Source organism: Macrobrachium nipponense, chromosome 15 (genome assembly GCF_015104395.2).
Source record: "Macrobrachium nipponense isolate FS-2020 chromosome 15, ASM1510439v2, whole genome shotgun sequence".
NCBI classification, from domain to species: domain Eukaryota; kingdom Metazoa; phylum Arthropoda; class Malacostraca; order Decapoda; family Palaemonidae; genus Macrobrachium; species Macrobrachium nipponense.
The window spans coordinates 78,431,756-78,451,755 of NC_087208.1; positions in this window are offsets into that span (position 1 = coordinate 78,431,756).

A 20,000-nucleotide genomic window follows, 5' to 3' on the forward strand; every position below is an offset into this window, starting at 1 on the left:
AACTAAGTACATGAAGAATTTTGTGAAGTTAAGAGAAAAAAAAAATAATAAATCTACGTATAAAGAAAACAGGTCGAAAACAAAAACTACAATAAGCAATAGGGTACCAAACAGCCATGTGTTAACATGTGTACTTTTCATCTAAGTTTGATGCTTCAAAACAATTACTTAGCAATAATTTATTAACACTCACCAAAACCGGAACTACGTAGAGCTGCTGAAAAAAATGTAATATAGTTATGAATTCTGTAATGACCTTTCATCAGTGTTATAATGTACTTGACTGTGTATACAAAGTAACTTTTTTTTTAAATTCTAGCTTTAAGAAGCATGCCATAGGAATGTGATTAGAAGGCCCGAGTCCTTTAGACACTCAAGAGAATTACGGCAATAAAACTTTGATGAATTTCTATTTCCTCTCTATTTCGCTTAATCGAACAGAACATTTGATTATGTGTACATAAAAAGAAATCTTACCTTATCACCGTTCCTAATCTCCACCTGTAATGAATTCTACCATCTGTGTCTTGCGATTTTTCGATCACAAACAGAGGGCCAGGTTACGCAACATTTGATTGTAGCAAATAAAATCAATTTTAAAAGATTCACCCAGCTAAAAGACGCTTTATATCTCGGTATAAATTCACGTCGATCATTCTGAAACAGGTGAATGTAAAAAAAAAAAATTGTATCCGTTGGATAAAAGTAGGAAGGTCCAGCTAAAAAAAAAACTGTAACTGTAAACAAAAACAACGAATCAATACCTCCAGTTCTGGTTATTTATACCAAATGGCAATTCATCGCCAATAACAGACTGAAAGACATAAGGACGTTAAGTTTTTAAGTACATTTATTTAAAGTAACCTTTTCATTGAAAATTTCTTATTTTTGTCATTTATACGATGAATAAACAAAAAATAAAAAAAAGTCTTATTTCTTTCTCACTGGCACTGATGCCAGACGCCAAACAGCAATCAGTGATCCTTACCTTGTCAATCTGGATCCTACAGGATATGTTGCTCATTTCCTCATTTTCTGCCTCATCCCCATGCATAATACCTCTCAAACGAGATAGAGAATACCCGCTCTTGTGGAAATAAAGATCGAAACCAAGCGAATCCAAAACTTATTAGGTTTTCCAACAGCGAAAAATGAAAGCAATCGTAATGAGCATCGACCTAATCTGCCCCTCGATTTGCAATCTATGCTGTGATAATTTGAAACGTTTGTGGCTGATAAACAGCAGGCTGGAAATTTAATCAAAGCAAAATGCAACCTACGCTTTTCTTTTCCTATTGCATTTATGACCAGGAGCAATTCCAATTTCAGAATTGCCCATACATTTTCAGTTATACAGCTAACAGAAATTCAAAGGTCACAGTAATCTACTTATCCACTTGAATTTTTTCCCAGTACAATGACCAAATTTATACTGCGACACAGTGGGATCACTACTTTGCACCCTTTTCAGATCACACTACGTCGTCAAATAACAGCAGCAGTAACATCTGGGAATTCGTATACAAGAAAATCTATATCATCATCCAAAGAACTGGGTTTCAACATTCGCACGAGTTAATGATATTCTCAGGAAGACAACCGAGGGACTACACAGCTTTTATAAAACGTGAACGAACTGTACAATAATGACACTGTGTCTCTCAATAGAGGTGATATTCACATATGTGTCCATATCTAGATTTAGACATCGGGACGAATAATAGAAACTTTAAAACCAAAGCTTTAATGCAAGCACATTGAAATGCAGCTTATTTTAGTCTCTGATCAATAATTACACCGGTCAGAAAGTAAAGAATTTCATGTGACACAACTATGTGTGTGAGTATTAAAATTACTTCACTGCCGTCTCCATTTGATGACCTAAACCTTGAATGTGAAACACATCTTATCTCCAGAAAGCAATACTTAACTCCTGATGCTGTTCAATATTTCGTAATTCTCACAGCATGTAAATCCAATGTATTCTCGTAAATTACTTAAAATGAGTAGGTTTTTACAACCAATACTCTCAGTAACGCAATAGACATTTGATCGTTAAAACTAAGATATTAGGTTGAAAAGAAAATAACCTTTTATAACCTCTAAAGAAATCCGTATAAGGGTCTTAGTAGCATTCCAGAATTTCTTGGTAGAGGGCAATACATTTATAATACTTGCTTCCACTTTCGTTTCTGAAAGAACTATGTGATATCGAACACAAAGGCAAATAGAATATTGGCTTATGCATCCATTTTAGGTACATTACCCATGATCCATTCATAACGTAGCCTGTGCTACACAACCTGCTATATTCTGCAATTTTTTGTGTCCTATTAACGTTCGTAGAATGTCACTTCTGTCCATAACCTAGATAGTTATATATTTATCTACATTACAATTACATCAAGATTTCCTTTCAAATTCGATACATAAATAGCGGCTAAAAATTCCTGTTTTGAAAAAGGATACACTGCATGAAATGAAGTTCCATTTTATAGGTTTAGCACATAAATAGCAAACGTCAATGAATGCCAGTTTTAAACATATCGCTGCTCCTCGGCTACAAAAACTCATCGTTTCAACTTAACTCAAAGACTATCTAATCATTCCGTGATTTTGTTTCATTTAGTTGCACAGAATCTTATCCCATTCAGGAACTTACAATAACCTGCGCTAACCATGGCTTATTCTCGAATAACCAACCTTCGGAACCTTACTATTTGAATATCTGTGTCAGCCACAGCAATGTAGTAGTAAAATATTTTAATGCTCTCTGGAATACAAAACGAATAATTGAATTAAGAAAATTCGTTCATGAACTTGAATATAAAGTGTTAACATATCGCTGGTACCATTACGAATAAGATGCAAATTCTATAACGTCAATGACCATATTTACCTAAAGCAAATGACAAAATTAATGTGGTGATCATTCGATTGTTCTTGGAGGGGATTCAAAGAGTAAATGGATATTCTCATTACGTTCAACCCTTGCGAAATGTCGAATTATTATTATTATTTGAATTGACCTTATAAAGGATTTTCTCAATATTCCTGATTATTAGTTTTTCAGGCTCAACCAGAATATTGCGTAATAGACCTATATTCACAGCATCAAACTTAAAGTTAAATCTGGTATTTTCTTATTCTGGTGTCAAATTGATGGTCAAAATCTGGTATTTTCTTATTGTGGCCTTATCAATATTATAAAATGTATATAGAACATATTTTAATTGCCGAGATTAATTACACAATCTGGAGACTACAACTGGATCATAGAAGGCGATCTCCACTGGTATATTCTAATTGGTATTTTTACTGGCGCTGAAGTCCGGTATTTTTCTACTGCTGAAGTCAACATGTTTCGACCATTTCTCTAGTCATCATCGGGACTTTGCAAAAGAAGTTCTGAGTGAGCACTGTGGGTAGGTCAGTATTTATAAAAGGATTGGACGTGGTCTAATCCGAGGCTGATATTTGATTGCCTGCCTGGGGAATTTTCTCCCCAGGGCGGACCCTTCTCATTGGAGACATGGGTAGGGGTTGCTCTTTGTTAAGAGCCCTGTAGGAGTGCTGGGATTGATCGTGTCGATTCTGCTCCTCTGATGCTGAATTTTGATTGGTCTGCACATCTTATAGGACACTTGGGGCAGACCTCTAGGAGGCTGTGGGAAGGAGGAGGGTTTCTTTCATGGTGTTGAGCAAGGGCTTCTCCTTACCAATATGCAGGGCTTCCAGGAGCCGCAGGCAGCAGTGGTCAGGGGTTTGATCAGTAGCTTTAAATTCTTGGATGATGTATTTTCGGGAGATCCTCTTGTTATGAACAGTCTTGGCATGGTTGAATATTACTCCTTCCTGGGCATGGAAGGAAATCCTCTATGAAAAGTGCATTGGGCTTATAATGATGTAGGTGCCAAGGTATCCTCAGATGGGGCATGAATACTGGTATGCCACATTGGTCTTCTTCAGCGGGTCCTGCTATAGGGGGCTGGATTATTCTTCATCACTAAGCTGCTTGTTTTTCTACTTTTGTAGTAAATATTCCGGTAATCTTTTTGTCAGGATCGGTAGGGTAGACATTTTCTTCAATGGTTTTCTCAAGGGCATGCTTGTCTTCCTTATATTTCATGTGGAAGCACCCTTTGTAGATAAGTTGGGCTTGCTTAGGAATGCTGGGGAGTGGTTCCTGCTGGTACGAGCTTTCAGTGTTCCTTCAGATTGATGCCTCTATCTTGCGATTGGGATAACCATTATCGATGAGGGCCTGGGCACCACGCTTGAGTTCGTTGCGGTTGTCGTTCCAGGAAGAGCAGTGCAAGGGGGCCCTCCTAAGATAAGCATTGATGGTGGAATGCCTGCACCTCTTGGGGCACTCACTCTCTTCACTGAGACACATGCCAAGGTTCATCAGTTTCGTGAAGACTCTTGGTGGTGAAATGGCCTTCCTTTCCCTCAACCACGACATTGAGTTAGGGAAGACGGCATTCTTGGTTGTGCTTTATCGTGAAACTAAGGCTGCTATGTTGGTGGAAGGCATGGCTCAGTTCCTGCATTTTTTCTTGTGAATCAGCTACAACAAAGGTGTCATCACTATACCTCACATATATTCTAGGCCGGTCGTTGCTTTCAAAGACCCTCTGCTTGGCAGTTCCCATGTAGAAATTGGCGAACAGGATTCTGAGGAGGGAGCCCATCGTCTCGCAGTCGATTTAGGTGAACATATGTCCGTGATGGTTGTAGAAGGGGGCCTTCTTTGTGCAAATTTAAATTTCCAGCAAGGGACGCAGGGCATGCTCAGGGATGTCCAGAGCAGGCGTGGATGGGTCTCTGTACATTCTGTCCAGGATCATCTGGATCGTCTCATCCACAGGGACGTTAGTGAACAAGGACTCGACGTACATCGAAGCAATGAAATTTATAGCGGAGGTGGTCCTAAGGGCCTCTAAGAACTCCATCGATGACTTAAGGCTGATTCCTGTTGGTACATACAAGGTCAAAACTGCATTCAGCTTCTTGGCTAGCTGGGATGTCGGTTCAGGAATCTGACTGATGATAGGGCGCAAGAGGTTACCTTGTTCGATGGGTCTTGATGTTCCAATGAATGCAGCACAAATTATAGTCCCCTGTATTCATCCCTGAGCATGCCCTCCATGTGCTGCTCGAAATTTGTACATAGAAGGGCTCCTCCTCCAACCATTGTTCACCCAAATCGACGGCGTGGTAATGGTCTCCCCCTCAGAGTCCTGTTCGTCAATTTCTACATGGGAACCATCCAGCAGAGGGTCTTTGAAAGCAACGACCAGCCTAGAATGTACTTCTGCCTTTCCTTCCTCGATGTCCTGATTAAGGGAAAGGAATCCCAGTTAACCACCCGACTCTTCACGAAACCAATGAGCCTGGGCATGTCTCAATGGAGAGATGAATGCCCCAAGAGGTATAAGTGCTCTACCATCAGCACTTGTTAGGAGGACCCTCTCGCACTGCTCCTCCTGGAACGACACCAACAACGAACTCGAGCGTGCTGCCCAGGCCCTCATTGATAATGGTCATCCCAATCGCAAAATACAGGTATCAATCCAGAGGAACATCGAAAGCTGGTACCAGCAAGAGCAGTGCCTAAGCATCCCTGAGCAAGTTCGACTTTTCTACAAAAACCACTTCCACAGGAAGTATAAGAAAAATGGGCAAGCCCTTAACCCATAGTGGATGGATCCCTTTATATGAGTAGCAATAACAGGTTTTGGGTGGTGGACAGATCCACCTATGGTGAGCCATCAATTTGAAAGAATCTGGCGGGAAAGAGTTTCAATTATTTCTATAGCCCATAAATTCACTAATGACAACTTTTAGACTGGCTAAAATCAGTTAGAAGCTGCAGGTGGCTCATGAACCAGCTGTGATCTTGACTTCAAGGGAACAAGTACTCCTTCTCTCTCACATGATGTCTTATTATATATTTACTCATAAGTATACCCAGGGGATGCTTTTGGGTTTAATGCTTATCTTTTATGATAGTATGTCAGTTTTAAAGTAATTTTGCAAAGCAACATGAAAAGAATGATTAGAAAAGACAAGTATAATAAAAAAAAAAAAAATTACTGCATCTTCGAACTCTGTAAATTTATATGAATATTTTACAACAAATATAATCCGAATTTGGTACTGATATTAGTTCTTATTTGTTTGGATATAGTATAAGCTGTACTTATAACTTTATGACATAAAATCAATCTATTTATTAGAGAAAACATGCATAACTTGGTAGTATTTAGGATTGTCTTGTAAGAGGGGCCCCACAAGGAGTTGTAAAGTCATTTTCAATTTATCATAGAAGGTAGGGAAAATTTTTTCGAATTTTTTTCCTTACGACTTTTGAATTTGCATATCTTTCTCTTTCCATTGATGTGTTTTTTTTCCTTAAATTGACCGACCTCAAGACGAGCTCCCAAGAAGACATCATCCAAGTTATTGATCAAGACCTGACCAACGCCACCTGCACCTCCTGAAAGCCCTACATATTGGAAAGGGGAAGCCCTTCTTCAACACTATGCAAGAAACCCTCCTCCTTCCCACGGCTGCCTGGGGATCCACCCTGAGCATCCTACAAGAGGTGCGGACTCATCAAAATTCAGCAGCAGAGGAGAAGAATCCCAGCACTCCTACAGGGCTCGCACCAGAGAGCATCCCCTACCCATCTCTCCAAGGAGAAATTCCCCTAGGCAGACAATCAGAAATCGGCCTCGGATTAGACCATGCCAACCCTCCCTATAAATACTGACCTAATCTCATCGCTCACTCAGGACGTCCTTGACAATTAAAATATATTCAATATATATTTCATAGTATTGAAAATACGAGAATAAGAAAATACTAGATTTAACTTTAATTTAACGCTTTGAATATTGGCCAATTACTCAAGAGTCTCGCTGAGCCTGAAAAATGAATAATCAGGAATATTGAGAAAATCCTATATAAGATAAATTTGATTAATTCTGCCATTCTCTTTAATAAGACATGAATCCGAGAGGGTCTGCTCCCTGCTTATTATTATTATTATTTCGGAAGAAGACCCTCTCTCAAACAAAATTCATTGAACAGAATGGCCACTTGGATGTCGTTGAGTTTGTATCATAGTTTCTGAATCTCTTAAATGAGTTTCTCTATAGCAGTAGGTAAATTATAGAGCAGCTGTCCAAAGTTAATTTATTCCTTTACATTTCTAAGACTTCCTACCATTTTTCAAAAGTGGAATGAAGCCAGGAGTGCAACTATGCCAAATATCTACTCACAAGTGAGCTTACAGAAATTCCTTCAGATTTTAATTGGTCCACATTTGCCCTCATTGATCAATGAAAGGAGCCTCCTTAGTGCAGAACTCGAGCAACCCCATTCATCAATCAATGAGGACAAGTGTGGACACTGATCAACGGAGTATTCATGGGTTCTCCTCTTGGGGTGCTGTTTGCTAACTTTTATAAGTGAGTTGTTGAGCAGCACATCTTCAGTAGAATCCAGCTGCATGCGTTCAGTACCTTACTAAAACTTTCGTCAAGGCTACCAACGAAGATGAACTGGAGACAATCAAGTGAAGTTCTGAGGAGGAATCGTTTCGTTTCGCATGCGAGAGAAACCTGGTTGGCACCATTCCCTTCTTGGATGGCCATGTCCTCAGGTTCACAGTAATCCAAAAACACATTGGGCTCTGCCTCAATGGATGTAGTGAATAACCAGAAAAGTTCAAATCCTCCATCATGAACGCCTATGTCCGCCATGCCCTCTCACACTGTTCTTCAGGGAATAATGCTTCCTGCGAGCTTGAACACATCATCCAAACCCTGGTGGGATAACTGTTATTCATACTGTCACTGCCAGAGTGACAAGAAATGCTGTTGACAGGTGATATCATTTGGAGAACAATGGCCCTGTTCTACAGGGGCTATATGAACACTGAATATGAGAGAGATGATTCAGCCCTCAAGAATATCATTAGCGCTCGTGTAAAACCCACTGATGCAGAGAACAAATTCGGCATTACAATCTGCTACAAGGATGGAAGACTGCCCAGTACCTCCTGAGGATCAGCCTCATCGCTAGCGATGATCCTAAGAGGAAGAGAGTAGTGGTTTACCAAATATTGTTCCCTGAGAATAGATGCTGCCATTCATTCATTGGTATGACTACTTCTCAACTCTCCAAAAAAGATTACCATTCACCTGCATGAGGGGCAGTGTACCAGCACCACAAGAGACAACACAGCAGTGACCTCAATGCCAGCAGATTGTAAGTACAAAAATTCTGAATGGCGACAGTGACCATCGCAGCCTCCGATATAAGTAGGCCCTTGCCATTCTCCGAATCCAGGAGACCCTTCCTCTCACTGCCACCATCAGGAGACTGGCCAGGCGCACCCCTAGGATAACGATTCAGCTGCTCACTACTTCAGGTAGTACGCCCTACGACCAGAACTCCACGTGCCCGACGCAAGCCAATCAGTACCTACGTCAGTCAGCCAGATTCTCCTGGATGAGTCATTCTGCTTCCATCCAATAGGCACAGCACCCCCAGCTTTTGACAACCAATCAAATATCAACAAAAATTTCTGACATTCCACTAGCGGTTTCATTCACCTTTTGATGAATGGAAGAAAGTCTTACAGAAATGTTGGGATAGATGAACTTTGGACAACTGCTAGATAATTTACCTGCTGCTACTGAGAAATATGAGAGATTGAGAAATTACCATGCAAACTCAACGGCATTCAGACAGCTATTCTGTTCATGTAGTTTATTAGTATTCAAATGGACTAATTTCAAAACAAACTCAATTCTTTAGAACATTAATTCTCTTCATAAAAACTCCCACATGAGAGTCTCTCTTTTCCAAATATTATCGTTATTTAAAACTGTTCTTACACCACATGCCTAGTATATATTATGTAATTCACTAGAAAATCATGCATAAAGGAATGCACTAAATTGGTTAGAATTCAAAGCCAAGAAATAATTTCAGCAGCAAAAGTCTGAAATGGCACAAATGAAAATGCAGATGTCTGAACATACTGCTGACTGTAGGAGGTCAATTACTCCCAAGAAAGCAATGGGGTTCAAATATTTAAAAGAACGAATGACTAGCTTGATTAGTAGAAACCTCCTGCGACAAGGATTCATCTTCGATTAAGCAGTCATAGAATGAATGCTTTTGTCACTAATTGTTTTCATACACAGCCACAACCTGCTACTATGAGAAGAAGCAGAACATAGAATAATATTTTTATCAGACGCCTTTGCCCTTTCCTCAGAAAGTTTCCAGTGGTCAACACAAATACTTCGCCAACAAAAATAAGAGTAAAGAGAGTCACATGCTCTCTTTCTTCCTTCTTTCGTTCGCAAGATTTCTGCAGAAAAACGCGATTCGAGAGTACAAAGGACCCTTGAACGAATGTGTAATTAAGGGAACCGCTATGCTGGAAAAATGGCCAACAGGCAACGAGAAATATAAATAGAACTTCCGAGGAGTGGCGAAGATTCACGATGGTAAGGGTTTGGAATATTTTATGAACTTTTAAATTCTAGAGAAAATATGTCTGTCTATTTGAGAATAACTGCGATCCCTTGCATTTGTTCAAGTTATGCAGTAGCGTATTTACACTGCACTAACAATGATAAAATATCAATTCGCAGGTGCGTGATTGTCTAAAGTTCCTCTCTCTCTCTCTCCCTCTCTCTCTCTCTCTCTCTCTCTCTCTCTCTCTCTCTCTCTCTCTCTCTCTCTCTCTCTCTCTCTCTCTACTTGAGTTTAACCCTTATGTCATATTTATAACTTACACCCCTGATTACTTACAAGCCGACACTGAAACTCACAATCAAGCACACATCCAAACACGCGCACCCACAAGGGACTCATTCATAACAGCAAAGACGTGGTTTAAATAAGCAAAAAATAAACAGACAGCAAGAACATCTCGTTGAGGAGTGGAGGGCACTTCAGAAAAGATTTACTTTAAAGAGAAGCTAAGCAATCATATGAAATGCCTTGAATATAATCCCCTCAGGAAAGACGCTATACAAATCTCTTAAATAATAAAAAAAAATTCAAACATGAAACAATGCTGCTAATATAAAAGTATAAAAATAAAAAAAATTATTACAGACTAGATAAAAATAAAATAAAAATAGTGCACTTCCGACGCAGATTTAGAAATTTGAACAGCCTGATATGTTACATGTACAAGTACAGACACAAAAGCATTCTGCTGAGAAGAAAATACAAAAGGGGAAATAATATACACAAAACCTTACACTGCACACTTGAATTACTGCCAAGACAAAAATGTTGAAAGAAGGTTGTCTTAATTATTCTGCCATCAAACTAAATTGTAAATGTAGATGGCAAATAAGACCTTAAAAATTTTAAGAATTAAAGTTTGATAACATTCCATACACATGAGAAAAGTAGTGACACTAAGTCATTTAAGCAAGTCTGAGAGAAACTGAACACGAACGCTGGTTTTTCATTAACTGTGATTTTTTCAGTAACTAATTGATTAATTCTAACAATTTTGTACACTACGTATTTGTTTTTTATTTACGTGTTATGTTGTATTTGATCCTTTTCTCTTTTCATAACTTTTTATTAATAACTAGACAATATTACAATTTCACATTCCTGGCTCATTTAATCATAGTCCTTTTTAGGATAAAAGCTTCCATTACTCTGAAAACATGGGCCTCCGCGCATTTAATGTTGTAATATGAAGGAAAGTACCCCGTTCATCTCTCAATTTTTATTCATTAGGAACACTAATGCTTCAGGTAAGTGGGGAATGGACCGCCTAATTTAAATTCCTGAACTACAATTTAAAACGCTTATGCTTCTTACAAGATATAGAAAAAAATTACCATATGCGTAACATAATTTCCACGCGAATCGAGACAGAATATTTCATGATTGCATCCATTAGACACGCAAAATAACTCACAGGTCTTTCAACACAACTTTTATGGATGTAAAATGAAAAATTTCTCCTTTATGGGGGTAAATGCTGCGAAAGTAACTACTCTTACTTGTCTGAATTCGTTTCTGTAGGTTCTGTAATACGAAATTACTTCATATAAATTGTTTCCGTCACGACCAGAGAAATAATGCTAGTGAAGAGAATATGTACCGGGAATTTCTGGAGGCAAATTGTGTGGGCTCTCACAAGGAGGAGCTACAACTGCGTCTTTCCAGTATCAAAATCGGCATTTATTTCCACTTCTGATTGGCTGTTGGTGTCCCACCTCGTGGTCGCGAGTTCGATTCTCGGCCATTCCATTGAGGCGTGTGAGATGTGTATTTCTGGTGATAGAGATTCACTCTCGACGTGGTTCGGAAGTCACGTAAAGCCGTTGGTCCCGTTGCCGAATAACCGCTGGTTCCATGCAACGTAAAAACACCATACAAACAAACAACACTTCTGATTGGCTTACATTTACCATCACTGGCTTTAAACTTTATTTCATCAATCTCATGGATACGTTAAATTCAAAAGAAAAATTTCGTGAATACGCGAGGCCGAGTTCTTAGCAAACGCAAATGAAACCCCATTTTGGGCCACATCACCCAAACAGTCCCTCCTCATACGAATGAAATTCTCTAAACACCGACATAATATCTAGAACGCAGCTGCTACTATACTATGGAGCGGCTTTGCCAGATATTCCAACAAAGCTTTCCATTTACTCGGGAATTTAAGGCTTCGTTCATAACTGGAGAATTATTTCAAGGGGAGATACACTGAAGGTTAGTTATTTGGACAATTTCAGGATTCTATATTGGGAAGGCTGTCATTTCCACCGCAAAGTGTGTAAAATGTTATGCCCATGTTAATGGTTTTATATTATGCAACCATCCATCTATAATTCCATGTCAATTCACTCACACTACTATAACTGTCACGCAAATCAAAACGAATCCAGCAAAGCTCTTTAACACTGTTGACATATATTAGAACTAAAAGCTAGTGGAAGGTTGGAAATAAACCAGTCTTCGACTCCCATTAGATTGCATGAGCGCAGACTCAGTTAAAATCTATTGGTTTCTCATGGTCACACCATTCAATGATGGACAGTTTCATTAATAAATAAACTTTCTATATTTTCATGGCAAATAAATAGTTTACGTTTATTACGAAACGCGATAACGTTAAGAACAGAGGAAATAGAGGAAATTAAATGTTTTCTAATGAATCATGCGAAACCCCTTTGGAGTATCTTTGAGACTGAAAATGAATGCCGAAACGTGCCTTAAAAAACTACAATTGCCTCTAAATACTTCTTTTTGAAAAACGAGTAACTCAACAGTGAATGAAAGATGTGAATACATTCTTAATCTTAAATATTTAAAATCAAATACACCTTTTTATAATAATAATAATAATAATAATAATAATAATAATAATAATAATAATAATAATAATAATAATAATAGATGTAAATAACATCTCCCCCATATGTAGGAAGTGCAATATGAAAAACGAGACCATAAACCACATAGCAAGCGGATGTCCGGCACTTGTACAGAACCAGTACAAAAAGATGCATAATTCAGTGACAAAAGCCCTCCACTGGAGCCTGTGCAAGAAACATCAGCTACCTTGCAGTAATAAGTGGTACGAGCACCAACCTGAGGGAGTAATAGAAAAGGATCAGGCAAAGATCCTCTGGGACTATGGTATCAGAACAGATAGGGTGATACGTGAAAACAGACCAGACGTGACGTTGATTGACAAAATCAAGAAGAAAGTATCACTCGTTGATGTCGCAATACCATGGAACACCAGAGTAGAAGAGAAAGACAGGCAAAAATTGGAAAAATAAGAAGGATATGGGATACGCCAGTGGAAATTGTACCCATAATCACAGGAACACTAGGCACGATCTCAAGATCTCTGAAAAGGAATCTGGAAAAACTGGAGGCTGAAGTAGCTCCAGGACTCATGCAGAAGAGTGTGATCCTAGAAACGGCGCAGAAAAGTGATGGGCTCCTAAGGAGGCTGGATGGAACCCGGAACCCCACACTATAAATACCACCCAGCCGAATTGGAGGACTGTGATAGACCAAAAAAAAAAAATAATAATAAAAAAAAAATAAAATAAAGTAAAAAAATAAATAAAAATATAAAATAATAATAATAATAATAATAATAATAATAATAATAATAATAATAATAATAATAATAATAATAATCAGATACAACAAAGGAATAGTGGAATGGACGAAGGCAGAACTCCCCAGCATAGACCAGAAAACAAGGAAACATTATTATGGCAATACACAAACCACTACACCCAAGAGCAAATACGTCCAGACTATACATAACACAAAAGGAAGCAATACGAAAAATGAGACCATAAACCACATAAGGAAGCAATACGAAAAATGAGACCATAATCCACATAGCAAGCGAATGTCCGGCACTTGCACAGAACCAGTACAAAAAGAGGCATGATCCCGTGGCAGAAGCCCTCCAATGGAGCCTGTGCAAGAAACACCAGCTACCTTGCAGTAATAAGTGGTACGATCACCAGTCTGAAGGCGTGATAGAAAAGGATCAGGCAAAGATCCTCTGGGACTATGGTATTAGAACAGATAGGGTGATACGTGCAGATAGAAAGTATTACTCACTGATGTCGCAATACGATGGGACACCAGAGTTGAAGAGAAAGACAAGGAAAAAATGGGTAAGTATCAAGACCTGAAAATAGAAATAAGAAGGACATGGGATATGCCAGTGGAAATTGTACCCATAATCACAGAAACACTAGGCACGATCCCAAGATCCCTGAAAAGGAATCTGGAAAAACTAGAGGCTGAAGTAGCTCTAGGACTCATGCAGAAGAGTGTGATTCTAGAAACGGCGCAGAAAAGTGATGGACTCCTAAGGAGGCAGGATGCAACCCGGAACCCCACAGTATAAATACCTCCCAGTCGAATTGGAGGACTGTGATAGACCAAATAATAATAATAATAATAATAATAATAATAATAATAATAATAATAATAATAATAATAATAATAATAATAATAATAATGAACACCCATACAGCACTGGGAATATCTAAGATTTTACGAGAGTTTAATTTATTTATGAAAGTAAAGAACAACACAAAAAGCAGGCGAAAAACTAGAACTATTTAATACTAAACATAAAAAAACCTAAAATAAAAATGAATGACTGAAAAATACCTTATTCTTCAAAAACGTAAATGATGATGATTGAACACTCACCAAAACCGGGACAGCGCAGAAGTTCTGGAAATGGTAACAGAACTGAAAATTAATATCAACTTTGTAATAAGTTTAGATCAATATTGTTGCAAGTTATCATCAAGCATTGTAACTGCTCTCTCTCTCTCTCTCTCTCTCTCTCTCTCTCTCTCTCTCTCTCTCTCTCTCTCTCTCTCTCTCTCTCTTTAGTTTACCATAAGAATATCATAAGAAGGCAAAGGTCGTTTCGCTATTCTTGGAAAAGCATGGATCAGTAACGGGGGGTCTAAAGATGAGAAAGAGGCACTATGCACAACAAGGTACGACCTCGGCATAATCCGTGTTCCGGGATTTATCGTGAAGAAATGATGAAAATAAAACTTACATTTGCAATCTATAACACCAAGACTGGGCAAGACTGTGCTTGTTGCAGATACAACGCAATAGAATTATCCACCCTCTTAGACTACTTAGCAACAATTTAGGAAGCCATTTTATCATAGTTAGGGCATGTTTATTGGCTGGGGTGCTTAAAGAAAATGTTGCATTCTTTGGTGAACAGATCAGTACGAAACGCCTCTGACACCCTTTCTTCATCTAAGTGTTTCACACACACACACATGAAACATATATTTGATATACACCACTAAAGGTACCTCTAACTTCCAGGTACCTCCAGTATGGTGGTACCTTGAGCCACGAATAATTGATCTCGAGGATAGGCTAAAGACTCTTCCTAAATATGCAACAAATTAATTTATCAAAAGTAGGAATGCCCTGAGGGAAAAGTTTTTCACTGGTTTTTCCCCGAGTCCATTACTCGCATGAGAGCCATTACGACAAATTTCGAACATTTCCTAAGAAAACATTGTACAGAAACTGAAAAATACTGGATTCTGCATAATTAGTCCATTACTGTGCTTCCGGTTTGACTATAACTTCCATCATGCAACCTTGAAGGTGTACATTTTGCACATCAGTCCCGGGTTGCCTGCAATTTTCAAATATGGCATTAACAGCCTGCATCCTTTGGATGCCGTTATCTATACAGGTCATTCCTATTTTCCCCTTTGCACCCCACTTTTGTTTTGACACTAACATATTTCTACTCAACAGTACACTGTTGATTTAGCAACATACTTTTAACAACTTTTTATGATTATGCACCATCATGCATCCAGGTTTTTCTATTTCCACTTCACGCACATGACGAGCAATCTGCTTCCCGATGCACCTAGATCAAGAGCTTTGTCTGCGTGGGCAATTCCTGACCATGATTTCCATGGGTGGTAACTTAAGGCTTATGTGGCCTTACACCCCACTGATTAGTGCTAGGATTTTCAAATTAATATCTTTACACATATAACTGAAACCCTCCTTGTTTTTAGTATGAGTAGTACTAAGCATGAGTATTAATTATAAATATCAAATCATGTTAAGTTAGAATATAATGTTTACAACTTATGTGTGAGAAGAGAAAATCTTGCACACGTCCCAAGTAAGCTGGAGGACGTATACGGCTTGTTTTGCAATAAACTAAACACGTTTGTGACGACCAGTAAATATAAACTGAATGGGAAAAAGTTGGTACAGTGCCTTGGTAGATGTTTTGTCATGGGACAAAATATGCATTCACCGTTCTTGGGACGACCAGCTTCACTGTTTCCTATACACACGTTCTCAAGTTATCAGTAAAGATCACATTTGACTGAAAATATTTCTTTGAGGGCCTAGTATGTTCATACGGGTTATCTGAAAAACTGTCAGTATTACAATATCGTGCGAAAGGAAAGAGTCTCAGGATAGCCGATGATTGAGAACAGAACAGAATATAGAATTTAGGTCTAAGGCCAAGTACTGGGACCTACGAGGTTTTTTAGCGCGGAAACTGAAAATGACAGTAAAAAGTGTTGCAGCCAGTGACCGAAAGGACATTGCAAAGAACCTTAAGTAACGCTTGACGGTGATTGAAATGGAGAGAGAGACAGAGGAAGACCTCTCCTTGTAAAATCAAGAAAAATTGAATCATGACTGATCTAACTTCATGGGACCTTCTAACATTGGTGGCAGCTACAAATGGACCCACAATCTTGACAACATTATCCCAAAACACACCGGCTAACCATTATGATGCACGTATTAAAATTTCATAAATTACACCTGTCCCTGACCACATTTATAGCTGATGTCACATTTCTTCCCATAATGTTCCCAAACACATTATTAAAATATTAGTAAAATCGTATCCTGTTTAGCGGTTAAAATCTCATGGGTTCGTGAACTTTGCTTATTAGTGTATCACAAGTTGAGTCTCGCATTGTGTCAAAGACAATATGATGTGGTTAAGTTGCTCATGCTTTTATTACATTTCTTTATGGCTGACTTCTGATTGGGTCAGTTTCACCAAAAATTCTAATGGTCAAAACAGCTTAACATTTTCACGCATGAAGTTATTAGACAAGTGGAGAGATGAATAGATACAGATATTTGCATAAACAGATATTAAACAGCAATATTATTGATTAACAATGAACAATTAATCTTTAACTTTAAATTTACAATGTATCGTAAAGAATATAATGCAGAAACTTATATTCATTTTTTTCTCCTGGCACAACAATGAAGTTAAAACGAACATCTTGGTCAATTTTGTTTTGAGAGCGTTAGCAGAGAACTTAAACACATCGAATATGTTTAAGAAAAACTTTGTTACCCTAAATATTTTATTAATAAGACTTTTCAAATAGCTACAAGGATATTCTATATAGGTTCCTCAAAAGTACATCATAAAAAAATTTATGAATTGTCTTGCACTGCATTGTAAGCCACGCTTCAACATAAGGAAAACTGAAAACTAAAATAATAATGATACAATAAATATAGTCTACAATTATAATAACACCATTAACTGACTCCCTATACACAACAGTAGTACATAAAATCACAACAATAAGGATATTAATGTTTATGAAATTCTCTGTACAGAATGTGATTAAATATTTAGGGGAAAGTGGTAGTGGGTTGCTCACTAGAATCGGGGAACACAAAAGAGCATGCAAGTAACATGCGGAAAACAGTGTTAGTCAGTTTCAAGTTCGACCAGCGCATAAATTGGGCAGAATCAATAGCAATTTTCAGAAGTGATGATGTTGGCATAAGAAGACCAGTGGAGGGTGCGGCGATAGATAGTGATTTATCTGTGGAAGGCAATAAATCTTTTACGCAGGAAGATAAATTCACCAACAATCTTATTTCCAGGAAGTATAATAAAGCATTTAGGAATAAAGACTATTATGAGAGTTGTCTCGTTAGTTAAAGCTGATGCTGTAGTTGCCTCTCCCCCCGTTCAAGTAACTCGGTTACGTAATGCCAGGACTCGATGCTGCCGGCGTGTATGCTGTTGGTGAATGAATGAATGAGTATAGAATTTAGTCCAAAGGCCAAGCACAGGGACCTATGAGGTCATTCAGCGATGAAATGTAAATTGACAGTAAAAGGTTTGAAAGGTGTAACAGGAGGAAAACCTCGCAGTTGCACTATGAATCAAGTGTTAGGAGAGGATGGAAAGAAGATGAAGAAAGAGAATATGAAAGGAGGTTTAGTAAAAGGAACGAATGTGGTTGCAGGTAGGGACCGAAGCCACGCTGCAAAGAACCTTAAATTATCCCTTCAGTGTACTGTAGGTTTACTGACACTGACGGAACTAGCTGTTGGTGACCATCAGAACGACAGGCATTGGGGAAGGACCAGTTAGAAACGTTCCAGACGACTGTCATCAGAAAACGACGGCATTATTTGATGTGTATGTTGGACGACCGGTTCCTTAGTTTATAAACAACTTCGCTTGTTCTGAATTTTATATTTTTAATTGGGTGGTGTTTTTACATCACCGTACCACACCGGAAAGGGGAATCGAAGTTTCCAGAAAGCTTTTCGTACAGATTTATTTCTATATAATTATATATACATAATTGTGGATTTGTTTCGCTATTATTATTATTATTATTATTATTATTATTATTTATTATTATTATTATTATTATTATTATTACTGAATTATAAATATTTTTCCTTTAATGCATTTCATTCTTTACTGATCGTTGAGCTCAAATCATGTTATAAAAAAAATCAACAACCACTGACCCGCGCAAGAAAAATGTTCGCAAAAGTGAATTTTTCAAGACTTTTATGCCTATGTGATTTCGATTTATGCGCGAATGAGTCAATGTGTGGATATTCGACCAAAAAAAAAAAAAAAAAGGAAAAAAAAAAATAGGGAGAACTAAATATTATGGCTCTAAATAAAATTCATCTTTGAACGTGAAGTTGAATCTTGGAAAATAGTTGGAAAGGTGTCTTTATCAATCACTAACTTTCGGTCATGAAAAAGTTAGACGACTTTGCGGAGAGCTTCTTCCCACAAGATAATGCCATTATCCAAGTGTAGTCCGAGAACAAAAATATACACCTAAAGCAACACCGGCAACAACATTCTGCTACCATTACGTAATACAAATATTGCAGAAAGAGAACTATCCCTATATTACAATTGCAATTAAAGTAATTATGATGCTGGCAATGGATATGATCACATACAAAATTACAAAGCTATCAATAAATATCACAATACGATCTTTGCAGAACTGCCCGACTCAAAAAAAGGAGGATCAAGCTATCAAGCTAAAAACTTCATATGTAGTCGAGTCGGATAAAATATGTGATCTTACTATGTGACTGATCAGGCCAATGACCGCGATGGTAACAATGAAAAATATAGCTAGTGACTACCGTAGACTCCATCTTGTCAGGTTATGATTATTATTAATTATTATTATTATATTACTGACTGAGAATGAACTTAGCACAAGGTTCGAAATCTTTTAATATTTATAAAAGACCATCAACTCTAACATGCTATATTATTATGGACCTGCAACCATTATCAATATTTTCGACATGGCAAACTGTGTCCATTATTATTATTATTATTATTATTATTATTATTATTATTATTATTACACGGATTTTAAATTAATGCGTGTAGCTTGTATATTCGGTTTCCTTAGGTTATGTGAAGATGTTCTATTGGGATTTTATTTTCCCTGGTGTTCCCACTCACGCCCTGGCTGTCATTAACTAACCCTTTCATTAATTTCAGACAAGACATAACTGGAACTGGCAAAGGGAAAGAACATGAAACTTACAAAACTGTAGTCGGTCAGACCGTGTATTAGGTATCAAGAATTTTTGTCACAATGTATATTCAGCTCATTGGATAACAACAATCTCAGAAATCTTTGCCAAGACAATGTGCGGCTTCTCTTGAGGCGGTTCCTTGTCACTCTCTAAACTTGAACATATACTATATATACAAAAAGAGCCATCACTCTATTAGTGCTTTTCATACTTAACCAAACACTTGCCCTTCATTTGGTCAGTTTTACATCTTAGAAAATGATGGATCTTTACAGGCTACACTCATCCAATATTAAGCAAGTCAGCAATGTTATGCTTCTTATTCAGTGTAACACTGAATTCAAATACTCATTTTTATGTCGTTCACGTCGTTTAAATAAAGATTATCTAAATTCAGTGAAGAACAACAGAAATTGTGCAAGGGTGCAACTAGGCTAAATATTTGTAGTAGTAAAATACCTATGGATAATCTTGATAATTAACGTTCTACCTGATGACTGGAATCGTAACTTGACCGCTGTAGATGTTTACATGAGTTTCACAAATTACCAAGAGTA